At 31.4% G+C, this 17,983-nt stretch overlaps 1 protein-coding gene and 2 long non-coding RNA genes across 3 annotated transcripts in view; all 3 read left to right on the top strand.

The window, feature by feature from the left end:
- The window catches only part of LOC109098641 (echinoderm microtubule-associated protein-like 6), a 494,728-nt gene that overhangs the window by 383,319 nt on the left and 93,426 nt on the right, over window positions 1–17,983 (top strand).
- On the top strand, window positions 14,569–14,785 carry LOC122146647. Its single transcript, XR_006161180.1, has 2 exons — window positions 14,569–14,601; window positions 14,679–14,785. It is a non-coding gene; the product is annotated as an uncharacterized LOC122146647 (long non-coding RNA).
- Window positions 16,240–17,967, top strand: LOC122146646. Its single transcript, XR_006161179.1, has 3 exons — window positions 16,240–16,380; window positions 16,462–16,579; window positions 17,917–17,967. It is a non-coding gene; the product is annotated as an uncharacterized LOC122146646 (long non-coding RNA).

Below are 17,983 nucleotides of genomic sequence, written 5' to 3'. Positions count from 1 at the left end.
ACCCTCAGAGACCCTTGTCACACTCCGCAGCACAAAGGTCTTAGGAATTCCTTTCTGCTGACGCGTCACGCCAACAGGAAGCAGATAAATCAGACAGGAAAGGAGGAAGCCACCCATTGAATACCTTTCTGCCTCCTCCAAGGGCGCAGTTTCTCATTCCTATCAGGGTGTCTTTTATCACTTGCGCCACAAAATCAGGATGCAGAGTAGAAGCTGTTCATATTGAAAGATGAGCTCTGATCTATCTAGTGACCCCCACATCTGGACCTTCTCGGTTTCCGTAGTGAAATGGTATGCAGCTGGGTACGTGAACCCACAGCCAGCATCATTTTAGGAGATTTGTAATCAGAGGTGATGTTAAGAATGCTTTGTGCTCTGGTGTTTTTCATTTCATTGGCATTTCACATTCAGGGACAGTGCTTCGTTCCTGAGTCCAAATTCGAGATTATAATAATGACTTCTGTGTGCGTTCAGGTTGGATGCACCTTGGTAGGAATATAAGATGGACAGGGACTCTTTTCACCGAAAATTTAATTCAATTATGCCCATTAAAACAGTTAAAAACTGTTACAGTTAAAACTGAATACTTTATTTTCAGCTTGGAGGACATATTAATAGTAAACAAAAGTGATAATAAAATGTTGCAAAAATCAGCATTATGTGGACACTGACGACTGGAGTAATGATGCTGAATATTCAGCTGTGCATGCACAGAAATAAATTACAAGTTTAAAAGATATTCCATATAGAGAACAGACATAGAAAAAAGCTGTTTGAAATTGCAATAATATTCTTTCACATTTTTACAGCATTTCTGATCAACATAACAAAAAGCAGAAAATACTTCTTATAAATATATCTTTTGAACGTGTTAGTGCACGTCATTGCCTCAAATTCAAACACACCGCAAAATATTTGTGCTTATGCGCGAGATTGTCTTTTGGTGTCTTAAAAGGTTGTTGAGATTTTCTCGCCTGCAAATAAAGACAATACTATCTGCATGTTTGCAGGACAGGGTGTGGTTGTTTGGAGGTCAGCAGACAGAGATTTTGAGGATGTACAGGAAACCCCAGTAAATCAACAATCCTGAACTCGCACAAACACACGGTTTCCTTCAGGCCTTGATTCGACAAATCAAGCATTTTCTATTCAGGGATCAACACTTGAATTTTTTTATTTTTTTATATTTAATTAAAAGATTGATTAAAGTTATTCTCAATCAAGAGCAGGTGAGTGAATTTGTATTTACTTTCTTTTATTTACATTAACATTAAGGACACCGTCAGCAGTTGGTAATTAGTGCGCCGTCACTTTAAGAGACGAGCACTGCGATACAATATAATGACAAAGACATCCGAGTTTCTCTTTTTTTCAAAACGTGTAAAGACATAACTGTACCTGTTTAGTGGATACTTTTGTATCCAAAGTCCTATTGTCGAGCCCTGCTGTTACTATCTCATCAATCGGAGTCCAGAATATTACAGAATTAACGTGTGGACTTTTTGACCTGTGAATCACTGTCTAGGTTGAGTCGTGTTAGGGGTGTTTGCAGGTCAGAAAGTGTGTAAAACGTTCTTAGTTTGTCAGCAGAATCATCATCAGCATCAGATTGCAAAAAAATAATACAAGATAGTAAAGAACATTCTCAGTGACTCATTTTACTGTTCAGTAGCCACACCCTTGATAACTTGAGCAGGATGGTGGTGCTTTATTACTCTTAGCAGGGTTATTGCGCAAAGAAGAATTCAACTACACAGTGTTTTCCCAAGTTCAGTTTATGGAAATATACTGGTCATGAACATCTCACGCATGTGCTTAGTGATAGCAAGGGGACTCTTGCACCCAAATCTGCGTCTGGATATTATTAAGCAAGCAGATTATTAATCTGCCATTTATATCGAAATGAGTGGCAGATTGATGAATTCTAATCACATGCAACATCAGTAAAAAAAGGGACAATGGAGAAATTTAAAAAAAATTGCAGTCCCACCCCCCCACAGTAAAGGGAGTACAAATTTGCTTAATTATCACTGTAATTAATGTGCAGAAATGCAAAAAATAAATAACAGTATTGAAAAAATATATATATGTTAATATTTTGATTGTTCTTAAAATGCCAAAAAACGAATTAATGTTGTAAAATGTAATCATAATTTATTTAAGTAACATTGAGTTATTTTCTATGCAACAATGGTTTTATCTTCTATTAAAAATAATGTATATTTAATTTTTTGTTTCACTTATGGTATATTATTTTAAACATATTAAGCACATTCATTCCTAAAGAAAATGACATTACAAACTCTAATTGTATTTAATAAAATGTGTTTATATTCTTACAAAATAATTGTTATATATTGAATTTTGAGTATCATGTAGCCATTATATTCAAGCTACCAGGTATTTATAACAGTATGAGTATATAATTACAATATTGAGCATCAAAACAATATTGAAAAAATAATAATATATTTTATTTTATTTCCTAACGTGTTTGCATTGCTTTATTATTTTACATTATTTTTATAAAGAAAATTAAAATCAGTAAAAAATGAAATACTGAGAAATGCCATAAAGAATCATTTAAAAACTAAAAGCTGCAAAAGAAAACGGTGCAATCAGTAATAAGCACCTGGGAGATGAAAACCTTCTTACTTATCATTAGAAATAATTTCACCAATCCAAAAAATCTAATGGTTCCTAAAGAATGTATTGTATTTTAATTTACTAATTACTCATTATTTAATTTTATTGTTATTATATTTTTTTTTGGTATTTGCAGCCCACAGTATGATATACGCCATTTATATTCAAGCTAGCTGGTCTTTAGGAGGGCAATAAAACAGGTGGCATATGTAAAGATGAGCTAGTGTGTGATGAATTTTTAACCCGTCCATTGATGTTGATTTAGCCGCTCTGCTCAGTGTTTACCCAACACGAAGTCCCAGATGCTGCTGCCATTCCTGTCAGCCTCACCGCGGTTGGCTGCCGGGCCGAGGGGAAGGAAACACTGCCGCCATTGTTTGCCACTACCACAGTCATCTGGGAGGATCCGCAGGCAGGCCCGGCTTAATATGTGAGGGGGGAACTTTGCTTTCCGCGGCATTGCTTGCGATGTTATCGTTCACAATGCAGCCATAGTTTCAGCAGCACGTGAGCGACCCAAATGGAGGAGAGAGCTTGTAAAGTCAGAAACAGGTCATAACCAGGTCATATGAAAGAGAAACGTGCAGATCTTTATAATGTCTCCATCTTTAGACACTTTGACTCTACGCTGAAGGAATGAAGATGCGCAGATCTTCAGATCAGACGTTCAAGTTAGAGGAAGTTTGCTACTGGCACAAAAATGTGCTTAAATTAATGCACAAATATAATGCAAAATAATTTTTTCGTAGGATGATTTAATTGAAAATGCATTTTGATTATAAAACTATTTTTGATGTGATTTAGTATATTGCATATCTGCAAAATGTCGTAAGTGTGCTAAATAATAATGAAATAACATTTTTATTTTATGTTTATCTTATTCTCTTTCTCTATCTTATCTTATTTATCTGATCTTATCTTATCTATCTTGTATTTTCTATTTTGCTGTATTTATTTGTATTTTATTTTATGTTTATTTATTGATTTATTTGTATTTGGATTTATTTTATTTTATTTAGATTTATTTTATTTTATTTTAATTCCCAAATGGCAGCAAATCTTATGGTCGCTAAGAAAATAATTAAACATTTATAGTTACGCAATTCAGTGTAGTTTTGTACTTTTCTTATATTACATTTTATTTTATTGTTACTTTTATTATTTATGTTTGTTTTATCACAATGCCAAAAAACATAGCGGTCCTGAAATAATTATTTAAAAGTGTCCTGTATTTAACTTAAAATGCTTTTGATTTGATACGCGCAATGCAAAACTTCCTACTCTGTCCTAAAATTAATGAAAACCATATAATATATATTTTTTTTTATAAACTGTATTTTATTCACAATACACCAAAATCCTTATGGTCCTAAAATTAATTTTTATAAACATTTATTTATCATTCAGTGTATTTTGTAATTTTCATTATGCCATTTTATTTTATGTATTATTATTCTTTTTTGTTAATATCACGATGCGGGTATGGTGGAAACGAAAATTTAAAAAGTGTATTTAACTAAAATGCATTTTCATTATGCCAGAATACATTCAAATCAGATGTTCAAAGCAGAGGAAGGAACAGAAGATATATGTTTTCTGCTGAACTGTGTTGAAAATATTGTAGTTTTTGCCCGATCCAGGGAAAAAATGCATTCTGAAATGTTGCTGGTTCGGACTGGGTTTCTAAATGTGATTTGCATGTGTATCTGAACCCAGCGGGGAAAAAGTGAAGTTTGATCTTTAACAGTTCACAAGGTTTAATTGAATCTCTCAGTGTAAGTTGCACTCAAGTATCTTTGTCTCAACTCAGCGCGTTCTTACAGATTGCAGATAAATCACATAGTTGGTCATCTAGTAAGAGTTTTAGAGGGGAAACTTTGGAAACACAGTCAGCCCTTTTCTGTGAATTTAATAGGGAGTGGTTATGAAGCATGACGTGACAGAGACGCGTGTTTCGATGTAAGATTTGCTTTCATAGCTGTTCTGTCGCTATGGAAAATTACAACATCATCAGTTCTGCACATGCTGTTCAAGTGTGTTTCTAATTGTCTATAATGCAGACATTCATATACACTCACCGCATGAGCTTCAGAACATCAGACAAGAGTGTTATGAGCCGAAATCACACAAATCCAGGTCGGTCATATTTCAGTAACCCTCAAATCAGAAGAAGAAGAAAAAACACAAATAATTAAGGATATATAAAACAAGAACTTTTTGCAATGAAGAAAATGAGGGCATATTTCAGGACCTAAACATGGTTTTACGTGGTTTTCATTATCTTTAAATTTAACCACAATTGTCACACACGTGTAAAAAATATAGGATATTGCTTGGCGCTTGAGAATTATTCAACAAATAATCAACGCTCTAAAGTAAAATACATTTTAGTAAGGTGTATCTGGGAGCGAGACGATTTGCTATAATGTATCAATCAAAAAATAATAGTTATGGTTCAAAATTCTGTAATGGTCCTAAAAGAAAGTATATAAGTTTTAAATAAAAAATTATTTTCATTGTATCACAAATTTTTTTGATTGGATTTGAAACAAAAGGACATAACATGGTTTAGCGTGTTTTCATTATTTTGCTGTATTTTATAGTAATTAAGCAGCACATTCATCAAAGCACATTCAATTCATCAGTAAACATTACAATGTGAGTATCTATTCAAATAAAAAATACTCATTAAATGAAATTACAGGATAACAACGAGCGCGCTGGGAGTGCGGAAAAGTTCTATTTATAATGAACGATAAGTCACCAACAATGCAAGTATTTTAGTGTTCCTAAATATATTTTTAATTATTTTATTTTATATTTATTTTATTATTTTATTTATTTTAATTTTATTTATTTTATTTTATTTTATTTATTTTATTTTATTATTTTAATTTTATTTTATTTTTATTTATTTTACGACCTAACATGTTTAGCATTGTTTTTAGTCTACTTTTCATGACATGTAAGCACATTCATCCTGGTATGAATTACAAATATTGTGAAAAATAAACGCTTGAAATTAAAATGACATCACACAGATGAATGATCAGCTGGGGGGTATACGGAAATAATGTCACAGTGCAAAAAATTCTAATGGTCCGAAAACAAATGATTCATTTCAGTTTCTTTACATATTCTTTTTTAATCAATTTTTCCACAAATTCTACAGACTTTTATTTTCGTGGTTTTTTTATTTTTTTATTTTATTTCTACGTTTGTGTGAGATTCACCCAGGCATGAATCGAGGCTCAAACACACTCGGCATGTCGTGCCAGCTGTGGATGCGTTTGGCCTCTGTCCTGCTTCTTCGGCAGATGTTCTTCTTCCTCTGTTTGTTCTCCCTCCACTGGTTGACCAGGAAAAAACGCTCTCGTCTCGCCACAACAATTGAATCAGGAATGCAATAACAGGAAAATTGTGAGGATTATAAATAAAAAGGTCTGCATTTGGCAGGCAAACAAATGCGGGTCGTGTGTTGCGACACGGTGGAATGTGTAGGTGTTCCACACAGACTTTTAAAATCATTTGATTTCTCATAGAAAAATGGTCATTATATTTGGGACTGTTTTGGGGGAAATGTTGCACATGTTGTGGATCGTTACATTGACCTCCTTTCTTTCTAGAAGGATCTTAGTTCCTACAATTTCTACACTATAGGCACCGTATAAAACTCCATAGTAAAATGTCTTGGACATAATGTAGTCAAGGTATTATGGCAAATAATAATTTATGGTTGGATATTTTTAAAAAATTGTTACATGATTGGTAACTGCAAATTAGCGTACAGCTGAAGAAAATTACAACTGGAAAAAGAGATTGAAAAGTGTTTACGGAATAATGGGGAATTATATTATTCTAATTTGTTATATATTATTTAACCTTTTTTTTATTGAAATTAGGATTTAAATTATATTTTCCATCATTAATAATTTTGTAGTAAATCAGTAAAAAAAAAATACATTTTAGATTAAGGTATTATTCTTAGTAGTAAGAATTGATATTCATAATAGAATTATTTTAAAAAAGTTTTTATTATGCAATAATATTAATATAACAATTTGGACTGCAGTTATATTAATATTTTTTTTATTATTACTATTATTATAAAAGTATTAAATAGTATTTTATTTAAATCATTATTTAAATTTCATTTTTATGTTAAATAATTTTGTTTATTTTCAAAATTAATGAAATACATTCAGCTAAGTTTAGTATTTATTATGAAAGGTATAAAATAGTATTATTAAATGATATTTTTATGATGAGAATAGTTTTGACTTCAACAATAATTAAAAATAAAATTGTACATTTAGAAGTGTATTGTTATTATTTTTTAATATAAAAGTTATTTTAAAAACAGTATTTTATGTAAATCATTATTGAAATTTCATTTCTATGGAAATCATTTGTTGTAAAATTAATTGAGATAACATTTTAGCTAAAGTGTAGTATTATATAAAGGAGTAAAAATAGTATGTATTTAAAATTAATTTTATATGACCTAGGTGAAACAAATTAATTAACTTATAAATGTTCCGTTTAGACGTGTATTATTACTATATTATTATAAAAATATAAAAATAGCAATGTTTATTTAAAATTTATAGGTAAATTAATTAGTGATTACAAAATGATTAAAATATATTATCATAAACATATTAAAACAGTATTTATGGAATTATTAAATCAACCCTTGGTCATTGTTTGTGTTTTATAGTATTGTGTTGCTGCGGTTCACTCCAGGTCCGTGTATTAAGAGGATTTTTTCCGTCAGTTATGATACACCTTGACTGCTTAATAACCCCGATGAGCACAAGAGAAAGTATGGTATTTCTGAGTTCCAGCTGCTACAGCCTTTTTTTCTTTAGTTTTTCGTATTGGAGATGAGGGAGGTGCAGAAGAAGACCTTCACCAAATGGGTGAACTCACACCTGTCTCGCGTGTCCTGTCGGATCACGGACCTCTACATGGACCTGAGGGACGGACGGATGACTCATCAAGCTGCTGTAGGTTCTGTCTGGAGATGAGACTACTGTGAGTCGGAACTATGATGTCAATCGCCAGGGGGCGGGGCTGGCGGAATTCCCATAAGCCAGGATGCCCATGATTTGGGCCGTGTTGTCATTCTGAGTCAAATCGTCACGCAGATAACTGTGTTTTGGCTTTCAGGACAGGGGACCCCGGTGGGCTTTGCTTTCACTCAGACCATTTACCCGTGTGCGTCATCCAGTTGCTTGAAACTGTTCTTTAATCTATGGCTCCTGTTTCAGAGGACTTTTGAAGAAAACAACCAGCTTCAGGAGTGCATTATATATTATCCGCTTACAAAAACACACGATGGAGACTGTGATATGATCAGAACAGCGAAGATTAATGAGTGGAAAACCATTTAGAACGGATGAATCAGGTCATATTTCACAAGAAAATTAAAACCGCAAAAATTACATTTTTTGGCAATAAACGAAAATTAAGCTAAAGGATTTTTTGTGTTGTCAGTGATGTTTATGTGCTTCATTAAGTGACACTAATGTTTGAATTTCTATAATGTCCAATAACAAAAACAATTCCACTTACTTTTTTCGCAAACCTGCATTAATTTAATTTTGGGTCCTACTATTGTCACGTAACTTTGGTCTACTATGTATTGCCAACAATTTTATTTAAGTATATAAATGTTGTATATATTTTTTTAGTGATATGTAGTATTTTAAACAGGATTGCCTTTTATTCCAGGTGTTCTTTATATATACTAATATAGCATTTACCATTTATTTATTTTTGTTAATATTTAGCCTTTTAATTTTTTTTATTTTAATATTAGCAATTTTGTTTGTGCTGGTCTCTCCTGCCATTTTTATTAGTTTTTTTAACTAACCTCAAAAATGGCAAAAAAAAAATGTTAACTATTATTTATTTTAATTTTAGCTGTAGTTTAAGTCATTTTTACTACTTCGACTTAGTTTGAAGTTGCCAATGACATTCATTTCTTTTTTTCATTTGTTTTTACAATCTAAGTATTTTATTTTCAGTTTTTAGGTTATTTGTGTGAATCGAATACACAACAACCAAACAAACAAACACGAAAAAATTCTGGATATATTTTTTAATTGAATCATTTATTTATTTTAGTTAATTTTCATTTTATTTTAAACATAATTCTTATTTTTTATTAATGTTTAGTATCTATTTAGTTACTTCCTTTCTTACTTACTTAACATATAACACTTTTTCCTACACATTATATCTACTGTACTTTTAAAGTTTATCCGTTATTTACATGCATTTAGTTAAAAAAAATCTCAAAATTCAAAATACATCCAGATATATTAGTGGTGAGTATTGATCTAAACACTGTTCTCTCAGTGGAGGTTTTGAATAGAATAACGATTAATATCAAGATTCTACTTATAAGTCAATAAGTTTCCAGGCCTTCATCCAGACCGTTTCCTCCTCAGAGTCGATCCATAGTTAAACTCTAACGTCTGTGTCAACAGGTCAACGACCTTTTGTGTGTGAAACACAGTTCTGGTGCGTCAGTTTCAACTATTTGACACCGGACTGACGACTGATAAGACGCTGAATACTCACAGGACAAGATTGACCAACACAGCTTGTATTTCAGTCCCTGAGAACACAATTCGCTTCCATTTTTGTTGATCAGGTAGAGATGCATAAAAATAGATGCAAAATCCATGCAAAAAAAAAACAAAAAAAAAAAAAAAAAAAGATTTTAGTAAGGGAACAAAGCTTTGCAAATGCTTTAAAACCCTCTAAATACACATCATTTATTTATTTTTATGTTGTATATTATTTTTTTCCCCAGGCCAATATAATATATCTATTTTTTTTAACATTGGTGTCAAAACTACTTTTTGTCAAAATTATCTATGAAGATAGATTATATAGTTAAGTGTCATAAAAAAACCTTTGTAAATATTTTTAGCCTTTTCACCCCATATTCTGACACAATTCCTGGACTGACATTTTGTTGATAGAACATGAATATGTACGTCTGGGTTGACGCACCATTGCAGCATGAAAAAAAATTCATCACTTTTTTCATCTGTAAGTGAATTTATATTTTGTTGAACAACTTTCCTCCAGATTAATATTTGTCAATTGTTTTTTAAGTTTTGTTGGAAATAAATAGGCAGGTTCATAAATTTCGGTGTACTTGTTTTGACGCGGTTCATGAGTTATAAATTCAAAAGAATTTAACCAAATTCCATTCATGTCAATGGGGTCAACGCAGGTAATTCTCAGATTATATGTTCTTATAAATTTAACACAATGATATATTCTAATAAAATCAATCACCAGTATTGGAAAAAAATATATATAACCTATTTAACACCAGAGTTGTGGTTTATTGTAGTTTAATGTGTAACCGTTTTCTTTAATTAATAAAAAAAGGGGGGTTGCACTTTATTTTACACTTACCTGTTCTTACAGTGTACTTATCTAAGAAAGCACTGGATAATATAAGATAACTACATGGGTTAGTTTTAGGGATAGTTAGTACCACTAGTTATTAAAGCAGATATTGTAATTACTATAACAAGTACATAGTATGTACATGCAGCAGAAGACTGCAAAATAAAGTGTAAATACAGTAATAACATGGAAAACGTTGCCATTTTTTCATATTCACACATTAAAGAGAAGTTGCTGAACACATACGATATGGTTTTAGATGAAAAATATTAAGTTGTGACTTTGTTTTATGTAAAAAAAAAAAATAGCATACAGATTTTGGATGCATTGTGAAGGTTGAGTAATGTTAGATCGTACATCAGGATCGAGTGAATAAGTGTGTGAAAGAGCCATGTGTAACCGCAGCGTTTATGTTCACACATGCTTTCACTATCTCTCAAGGTTCACGATAAGATAGCTTGTCAGTGTGCCAAAAAAAGAATGCCTTCCTTTGACGTTTCCTGCCTTATTCACCAAGGCCACGAGTCACATCCTAAACTGAGATGTTTTACTGATCTATCGTTATTCTTTTTCTTAAACTTTTCTTTTGAAGTGGCTCTTGTAGTTGAACTTTTTGGTGAGTTTTTGGAGTGTGGCTTGAATTTCAAACCCTGTCGAGCGGCCCGTCTAGATTGGTTTACACAAGCGTATCGGGCAAGTCCAGAGGAAGAAACCTTTACCCAGAATGCATCAATACCAGCACTGACCGAGATCGGTGTTTGTGCTCCGTTTCACTTACTGTAGCAACCGCTTAATGAAGAAGCTCACTCATTAGATTCCCTTTCAAGAGTGCGTCAGTTCTTCCCCCTTTATCTGCTTCATCAAACTGTATCTGTGGCCATAATTCATCTCATATATTAAATCTGCCGCTGTCCGTCTGCTTGAATGCTTGTTTTTCTGTCAGGACTTGTCTTCACAGATAAAGCAAGTTCAAGCATCCAAACAAAACACTGATTCATCGCAAACATATGCTTGATAACGAATAAAAGAGTCACAAGCTTTAAATAATGCATGTCAGCAGCACTCTATAGTATAGACCATTTATTTTAAGTTATGGATGGCTTATGTTAACAATTTCAATTTCATAACAATTTTCCATTTGTCTCATATAAAAACCAGAATTATCTTATTCTATCTATATATATCTGATATGTGATCTGATCGTGTGATTGGCTGATAGGACGATCACAGAAATCTCAATGAAAGGCAGAGCAGCTTTACCTAAGCAGCCGCCCAATAGAAAACTGCTGATATCATGCCCTGCACCGCAGTCTCTGCAGTGTGTGTGTGTGTGAGGTCCTCTCACCCGCTCTGAGAGGAACGTACCCAGTCCGTGTCTCAGAGGGAGGATGGATATCATCCCGCCTCGTTTAGCTCATTAGTGAAATGCTGTCACTTCACCTTAAGTGCGTCCGCTGAGGATCAGCTGGTCATTGAGCCGTCTCTCTAAGCATGATGGGATAGCCAGTCCTCCAGAGACGTGGGCAGCTCGACCTCTGCTCTCAAGCTCCAGATTATAAATAATGTATTGTGTGTACATTTTTTTGTTGTAAAAGATGGTCTGTATATGGCTATGAGTAGACGCAAGATACTTTTTTGACGTAAGAAAATGCTGTAATTATTGTTATTATTACAGGAAAAAAAAAAGGTAAAATAAATTATGTTATTAACTGGTATTTTTTCTACTCAAACTGGTTTTGGAATGGTAATAACACAGAAGGAACGCATTAATAGAAACGTTAAAATACTGATTCTTCTCGGAGTGAACCGATTGAATAGTTTTTTTTTTTTGCTGTGGTTTTTTTTTTTTTTTCGTTTTTAAGCCCTGATTATTATACACATTTGTATTTATTTATTTTTATTTTCTTTTTATATTTTATTTATTTTTACAGTTTTTCTGAAAATATTTAGTTTATTATATATATATATTATAAGATATATATATATATAAATGTGTTTTTTTTTTTGTTTTTTTTTTTTTTTTTTATTTTTTTTTTATTTTTTTCTTTTTTTTTTTTTTTTATTTTTTTTCTTTTTTTTTTTCTTATGTGTTTTTTTTTTGTTTTTTTTCTTCAGTTTTTCAGAACTCCAGTTTTCTAACTATAAATGCAATTTTACAGCAGCTTTCTCCAGACGTGCAGAACAGTTCAAAGTCTGCTCATAAACATCATCCGTTTAACAACCCGGTTACTCATTTACCCATTTCTACATGACCTAAAAATATAAAAGCTCCAGGAAACTTTGTGCATTTCATGCATATCCCTATTAAACGCTCACCCATCCAGCACCCCTCGCAAAGTTATTCAAAGAGGTTCTGAAGAGCTGTGGTCACTCTGGTCTTCTTCACTCGGCCTTAATGTAAAAAATAGGACGTTCCCTCCTGAGGAGTTTAATATATCATATCATTTGACACACAGCTTTTCCTGTGAGACCTTGTTTCCTTCCCAAATGTGTCAGAAAGAAAAATAGCCGATGAACCTGTCTGCATGAGCGACGGGAAAAAAAAGCATTAACTTACGTCTCACGGGTCGAGTTACTAGACTCTGCATGCAATGGATATCCCTGTTAACCCTTACTGAGCTCAAATGAACTCACATAACGATGCATTATAAAACGAACATGCATGCATGTTATAAAGCAGTATAATTCACACACATAGACTCTGCATGCAATGGATATCCCTGTCAAGCCGAAGCCGAAGGGTCGCATGCGAATTCCCCTGTCTGGAGGGAACGTGGACAAGGCCCTGCAGTTCCTCAAGGAGCAGCGCGGTGCATTATGGAGGAAAATGGGGGTCTCACCATGAACTTATACGTGGCGTCTGGAGAACATGGTGTCGCTTGGTATCGTTGTGGGGAATCATCCTACTCTTGCTAGGTACTCATATCGTGATCATCATGTTAGGGTTCGTGGATACTCAGAGATTTTTAAGCATGTTGGGTGTTTTCAATGGATAAAGACCCAGTTTATATTGTGAAAAATTTATATTGCAAACAAGTATAAAATATTATTTGGAAAATATAGTTTTTTTTTTTTTTTTTTGTTTTTTTGTACAATTACCTACTTTTCCCTACTAAAGTATACATGACTGTTAAATGTATATATATATACTATAGATATATATCTATATATATATAAAATATATATATATATATATATTCTATATAGAATATATATATGGACTTCTTATTGCTATTTATTTTATATTTATATATTTATATTTAAACCAGATTTTTTGATTATTTAAAAAATATTTTGTTTCTTTACATTATTGCATACTCACTAAATACTGTACGGTTAAATATTTTTTAACGTTATATATGTATTGATTAAAATCCTGTTTATTAATTTTTATATGTTTTCAAAAATTTGTATTATATTGTTTTTGTTGTATTAAATACATTAGAAAATATATAGTTTCTATTACTTTTACAACCCAATTTTTTCCTTGCTATAATGCTCTAGTTTTTTATATTATATAAGTTGGTCAGATTTTTTATTCTAGGTTAATTTAGGAAAATATTTAGTGTCTCTTACTTTACCATTTTTGTACACTTTTCCTCCTTCTCACTATCGTACTGTATACTGTTAGATTTTTTATTTATATTTATATATGTGTTTAATTATTTAAACCAATTTTTATAATTAATTTTAATCAAAATTGTTTATTTATTTTAACAATTCTTATCCATTTATTTATTTTGGTTTACATTGTGAAAATATTTAGCCTATAATTGCCGGTGATATTGCTTTTCCCTACTCACTCTAGTACTAGTACTGTTAGAGGTATTATATATATTTATATATTTATTTAATCCAAATTTTCTTTCATTTTTAAACTCATTGTTTAAACAATTGTTTAAATCTTTTTTTTTCTGTTGCTGTTGCTTGAAAACCCCTGCCCTAATAGCATCACATTTTCATGACATTACAGCCTTTTGTTTTTTTACTGTTGCTTGAAAAGCACTGAAAACCCTTTATGTTGTGTTATCGTGTGTGTAACAGATTCAAGACATCAGCGTTGAGACAGAAGACAATAAAGAGAAACGCTCAGCCAAGGACGCGCTGCTCCTGTGGTGCCAGATGAAGACCGCAGGGTGGGTGGATGTCCAGAATAAAGACACACACGTGTCCGAGTCCTTGATATCTGAACAGCTCTGCTTTGTGTTTTCACAGCTATCCCAACGGTCAAACAGTCCCAACGAACATCCACAACTTCACCACCAGCTGGCGTGATGGCATGGCTTTCAAAGACATAGTTAATGATTTCAGTTAATGTTCTTTAGTCATTTTTTTTTAGGTATTTCTTTATATTAATGGCTTAATTCTCAGTGGCTTTATGTTTCCAGGCCAGACCTGATTGATTTCGACAAACTGAAGAAGTCCAACGATTCACTGACACAACCTGCAGACACGCCTTTCAACCTGGCGGAGCAGCACACCGCACTGGGACTCACGCATACCTCCTGGATCCGGAGGGTAAGAGCCCATCCTGCTTCTACATCTCCAGACCTCATCATCAAACAATACACAATAACACACTGTCTTTTTCACAGATATCAGCGTAGACCATCCCGATGAGAAGTCTGTCATCACTTACGTCGTCACATACTACCATTATTTCTCCAAGATGAAGGCCCTGGAGGTGGAGGGCAAACGAATCGGAAAGGTCTGAGTCTTTAAAACACCTGGACTACGAGAATGTTCTCTGCTTTCTGTGAAAGAAAGATTATTTCAGTCTTATGTGTGCTATTTATTTATCAGGTTTGTATGAAATGTAAGTTTAAATGTAAGTTCAAATATTGCTATTAAATTAAAATAAAATAAACGATTATTAAATAAAACATTTAATTAATAAAAACAATATAAAATGTAAATACATCAATAATTAAATACATTTTGTCTTATTTATAAATAATAGTTTTTAAAAACAGATATATATATTAAATTTAGAAAATAGTTTGGAATTTTTATCTCTAAACCTCTAATATTTCAAATATTATTATTTGGAATATTAAATATTTTATTTCTATATAAAATATATATATATATATTAGGTAATATAAAATATATATATAACATATATATATAAATATATATATATAATATATATGATTTACTAGTACTAAGAAAACACTTATTTTTGTACTCACTAGTACGCCGTCTGTTAGATTTATTATTTATATTTATGTATTTATTTAAACATTTTTAATATAAAAACATTAAATTAAGTTTAATATTTATATAATGTTAAAATAAATTTAATATTCAATTTTTATTTGAAATGTAACTCTTAGTAATGGTATCATCTTAATATTTACATAATTTCAATTGATCAGCTGTCTTAAAAGTCTGTTTATTGACTTAATTCAGTCTTATTTATTATTATTTTTTTGTTATTTAGCCAGGTTTTTAGATATATCTATATATAATATATTATATATAATAATTTTAATATTGTTTTTTTTTTGTTAATTGATCCAGTTTAGTAAGAAATGTAAGTTTAAATATTTGTGTTGAAATAAATAAATAATTAAAAATAACATTTGGAATAACTAAATAAATTTCTATTTGAGTTGACCATTTTTTATTGACTGATTATTGTATTCTTTTTATTTATTTTAATTTTAATAGGAATACATTATTTAATTAAATATTACATTTATTTATTTATTTAAATAGTCATATTAAAATAAATAAAAATAAAATATTTTCTAAATACACATATTATTAATAAGTTAATTATAACTAAATTAAATCTTCTATCTTATATCTGTTTATATTCTGAACTGTTATAGGTTTAGTATTTTTTATGTTTTATTTTTTATTTTTTTGTATTGTGATATGTTTAGTTTTTAGTTTTTATGGCGTATTTTTTAACTATTAATGTAAAATTGGTTAAAATTTTTGTGTGTGTTTTTTGGATACAGAATTGAAGTCTAAAACCACAACTTACCTAAAGCTTTAACTTTAACTGCTGTTTAGCTGCCGTGCAACTTTTATTTCCATTATGAAACGCAGATCTGACATTAACATCTGTCTGTGTTCACCAGTGTATTGCCCAACGCCAATCGAGACCGAGAAAGATGATCGGAAACAAACAAACATTATGCATCTTCTGGCGGTCTGACTCTGCTGGAGTGGGATTGAGCAGACCATCATCATCCTCAACAACCGCAAGTTTGCAAACTCTCTGGTTGGAGTCCAGCAGCAGCTGCAGGCCTTCAACACTTACAGGACCGTAGAGAAACCACCCAAGTGAGTGTCTGCCGCAAACATCCAACACATGATATCAGAACTGAAATGAACCGAATGTCATTTTCAACGCTTGCTCCACAGATTCACTGAGAAAGGCAACCTGGAAGTGCTTCTGTTCACCATCCAGAGCAAGATGAGGGCCAACAACCAGAAAGTGTACATGCCTCGAGAGGGCAAACTCATCTCAGACATCAACAAGGTGAAAAATACCTTGTTTTCACTACCTTAGATTGTCATTTCGGAGCTGCACGTTGTTTTTATGCCTAGGATTCCTTATTTATTCACTTACTTTGGTGCATTTCGTCAGGGTAAAACTATACAATCACAGCACGTTTTGTACTTACACTGTTTTATATTTAGGCAAGTTACTTTATGCCATATTGATTTAAAAATTATATTAATAAGCATTTATCTTAATAATATATGAAAAAAGATATTTAGTTGTAAATATTGCTATTAGGTTTTCACTTTGTTAGGTTAAGCTAGCGATCATTATTTTATTTACTTAGAAATAAATAGCATTGGTGTAACCTTGGCATTTTGCTTTTTTGGAAGTATTTTTTTTAAGAAGTAAAACTATGGGTACAATCACAGTATTTTGTGTAATTTACACTATTTTAAAGTTATACATTTAGAGATAGTATATCTACAAGCAGGTCTAAAAAATAATATATATATATATATATATATAATGAAGATGTTATGTTGCAAAAAAAGGATAAAGCAGGATTTTTTGAGAAATTGGTTAAAAACGAGTTATCTGTTTTTTGCAAATGAACTCTTCAATATGTATTAGTATATATATATATATATTATATTTATATATATATATATACTTATATATATGACGAAAATATTGATATTATATTTTTAATGGATGTATTTATAATATATTTTAAGCTATAATAGCTTATTTATATATATTAAAGGATGTAAACATTTAAACACTGTATTTATTATTTTATTATTTATTATTTATGTGTTTACATTTAGATTAGATTTTTATATTTATATTTATTTATTTATAATTTTTTTTAAATATACTATTATGCTAATAATTATTAATTCGTGTGCGTTTGCGTGTGTCTGGGTGTGGAGGTATAGTATATATATATATATATATATAATATATATATACAAAACAAACAATTTATATAATCATCTTTAAAAACAGTTTATTTTTACTTTTTACATATGGTTTCTTTATTAATTATATGTACATTTTATTTAATGTTTTTATTATGTATTACGACATTTACTTAGATTACCTCTTCAATTCGTAAATTGTACCTGGCTAGGATTAATTAATTTATCCACTTACAAATAAATACCGGTGGTTCTTTGCTTACTGTGGGTGCGTTCTGTAAGGGCGAAAGCTATTGGCACAGCCACAGTAGTGTTTGGGTTTAGAATTTCTGCATTTTAGAATTGAAATGCATCAGTTTTTTCCCATCATATTTCATTTCCTCAGTAAAAATCTCTTGAAATCCGCATGCTGGACTGGTGATGTGCTGAAGCTGTGGTGTTTTGTCGCAGGCGTGGGAGCGTTCTGGAGAAGGCTGAGCACGAGCCGTGGGGGGGGGGGGAAAAAAAAGGCTGGCGT

This window comes from Cyprinus carpio, chromosome A11, assembly GCF_018340385.1.
Source record: "Cyprinus carpio isolate SPL01 chromosome A11, ASM1834038v1, whole genome shotgun sequence".
Lineage (NCBI taxonomy): Eukaryota > Metazoa > Chordata > Actinopteri > Cypriniformes > Cyprinidae > Cyprinus > Cyprinus carpio.
Note: the sequence above shows the minus strand (reverse complement) of the source record. Positions and strands in the feature narration are given on the sequence as shown.